The 3222-nt window shown below is 52.3% G+C and overlaps 1 pseudogene; it reads right to left on the bottom strand.

Moving 5' to 3' along the window:
- Nucleotides 1–2518: 2518 nt before the first annotated feature.
- On the bottom strand, nt 2519–2673 carry LOC143427777 (5.8S ribosomal RNA; annotated as a pseudogene).
- Between the last annotated feature and the right edge of the window lie 549 nt (nt 2674–3222).

Consider the following 3222-nt stretch of genomic DNA (forward strand, 5'->3'; position numbering starts at 1 on the left):
TGCGATATCACGTTTCATGAAGCACTAGTACTGTATCGCATCGATTTGTAAACACTTAGATACGCCATCTCGTAGGAAGGAAGTGTAGGATTTACATTCTTTTAGAGTGTAGTGTGACGTCAGGCGTAGCGCCTGCCACCCATCAGCCTCTTTGCCGCCTCCAGCATCAATCCCTGCACGCAGGCTACCTGCCGTACACGCCTGCAGATCCAGCAACCAGCAGCGTTCGCGTGCGTGCTAGTGCACGCGCTCACTCGCACTTTTACGCATCGCCTTCTCGTTTCCATCTACGAGTATCTCCGCCACCCTCGCATCGATGACTTCGTCCAGAAGGAAGAAGCTGTAGCCCGTCACCAGAATGGGGTCTGTTCCCCATTGTAAGGAACCTCGAGACCAAGGCAGTCGAGGAACCACCTGCTAACAGCTGGCCAGGCCCGGCGCCGACGCAAAGTCTGTTCCACCGGGCAGTCTGACCGAGCTTGCGGCGGGCTAGACGCACATACATTCGAGAATGGACTGGTTGCGGCCCGATACCGTACGAGTACCGTCGCGCAGCCGGCCGGGCGACCGAGGGTCTGCCACGTGCGCAAGATTGCGACGCCACAGGCGCCCACTCGGGCCGTAGACCGACGAGCAACGGGTCGCGACGTTCTACTAGGGGAGAAGTGCACGACTACATCACCGGAACGTTGGCCGACGACGGCGTGCCGTTCGCTGTGGAACCGCGATGTTACCACCGGGGCATCGCGCGCCATCGGGAGCCAGTATCGTCGTCGATGAATCTCTCCATTCGATCATTTGGGTTTCTCAGGTTTACTCCTGAACGGTTTCACTTACTCTTGAACTCTCTCTTTAAAGTTTTTTTCAACTTTCCTTCACGGTACTTGTTCGCTATCGGTCTCGTGGTCGTATTTAGCCTTAGATGGAGTTTACCACACACTTAGGGCTGCACTCTCAAGCAACCCGACTCTAAGGAGAGATCCTCCAGAAACGCGTACCGGTCGGTACGGGCCTGGCACCCTCTGTGGATAAATGGCCCCATCCAAGATGGACTTGGACGCGGTTCGTTGTCTCAGGATAAACGGATCCTCCCGAACACTACATTTCCCAGCGGCGGAACCGCGGGATTCAGTGTTGGGCTCATTCCTGTTCACTCGCAGCTACTAATGAAATCCTGGTTAGTTTCTTTTCCTTCGCTTAGTAATATGCTTAAATTCAGCGGGTAATCTCACCTAATCTGAGGTCGTCTCTACGTGACGCACGAAATTCATTCGTGCCATCGAACTCGCTTACGGAGAGAAGGTAAAGAGATTCGTATGTATAATATATACAAAATGAGGAGCATCGGCGAACGGGGACGGCAGACGACGAAAAGAACTTTCGTCGATCTCCGACACAGCGATCCTTTGATTTACCGCTCGAGAAACCGGCAAGAACTACACGCACCTCTTCGTTGTTCTCGTTGAGGCGTTTTGTGCACCTCGCCAATGTCTTTCGTGTGTCGGTATTTCTTTTATATAAGATTCGTAAAAAATATAAAAAAAAATATGAGACTCTCGCTAGACGACCAAGCTACCGGCGTTTCTTTAACATCCGTCCTCTTTATCGTCGTAGCTGCGAACGATCAACACCGTTTATACTCCCCAGCTGTTCCACCTTCCGCGCGTAACACGCAGAGATCGAAACGGAGCGGCTCCTTTTCCCCCGATTTTATTACCCTGATCCTTCAGAACGAAGGACACGCCGAGTTGGAGCGCCCTCACGAATAACGTTACGACATTACAGCGCAACGACGGCCTATGTTCGAGTGACGTTCCGCGCGAGAGATCTTTTTTTTTCCTCGCGGAACATGTTATACACACGCGGAGAGAACAGAGAGAACGGGTTATTCTGATCGTACACCCTGGGGCTGTACGAGGAGAACTTCGAACGATCGGATGCGCATCATCGTCCCTCGCCTTACGACGATGTCGCTCTCTCTCTTGTATATCTCTTCTCCCTCGACGGAGTATTCTCCCTCGGTCTTGCGGCATGAAAAAAATTCATTTTAAACGATGTCGAGCGCGCGCATGTTCGTATCGTGCGCTAAAGGCAGGCGAAGGCGATGCGTGTGGCGGGTGCGCGAATTCGGAACGCGGAACAAAATCGGCGATCGAAACACGAAGCGGTTCTCCGTGGGCGGTCGCCTGTTTAACGGACGACTCACGACGCCACGAAGAACTCACGCGAGTTCGTGATCGACACACCGTCGAGTTCCATGAACACGATTACGCACGCCGCACGCGCACACACGTTACCAATCGCAGATTGCCTGGGCACGGCCACAGACGACTCGGACGAACATCCAACGATCGCTCGTACGTCGCGTATCGCTTCTCTTCCTCCCTTTCTCGGTGCCGCCCGAACTCAGAAACGTTCGTTATTTAATTCGAGAATGAAAGACGGCGGGCAGATTCGAGCACCGTAGGGAAAGAAGATTCGACGAAACGCAACGCAAGCAGTATTTTGGTTACGTGAACGACCCTCAGCTAGGCGTGGTCCAGGAATTGTATCCGTGGACCGCAATGTGCGTTCGAAATGTCGATGTTCATGTGTCCTACAGTTCACACGTTGACGCGTAATTAGCTGCTTTCTTCATCGACCCACGAGCCGAGTGATCCACCGTTCAGGGTAATCGTACATGCATATTTTATTGATCTTTAAATCTCTTGGTACTAAAGTTCGAACAAGTCGATACCCAATCGTCTCCGGTGAAAGAGACGCGGGCTTCGCCGAACCGTGGCGACTTTCACCGCTCGACGGAGTTCGAGGCAACACGATATATCGGTCCTACGGATGAAACGCATACGCCGATGTTTGGCGCGTAATGTCTCCCTCAAAGTTACGAAAAATGCACACGCGCGTCCAGGTATGAAGAAAAAAAAATCTTTCAAAAATTCGTTAGGACTCCTCCGCGTACCAGCAGCCTCGAGGCGGTCTTTTTCCTCCCGACAAAGCGAAGCGAGCATAAATTGTTCGAGCTCGCAACGGCGGGATTACAGACTCTAGACAACGAGGACAACGGGCAACGCGGAATCGTCCCCTCTGGAATGAACGTGCGCGTCAAACTAAGAAGAAAAAAAACCAAACACCCAGCGACGTATTACTTTCGAGATCGGTAAGACGCTATCATTCGAGTGAACATAATAATGTTATTATCGATGGGACACTCGTCGCCTTCGT

The sequence above is a fragment of the Xylocopa sonorina genome, chromosome 9 (assembly GCF_050948175.1).
Source record: "Xylocopa sonorina isolate GNS202 chromosome 9, iyXylSono1_principal, whole genome shotgun sequence".
In the NCBI taxonomy this organism is placed as follows: domain Eukaryota; kingdom Metazoa; phylum Arthropoda; class Insecta; order Hymenoptera; family Apidae; genus Xylocopa; species Xylocopa sonorina.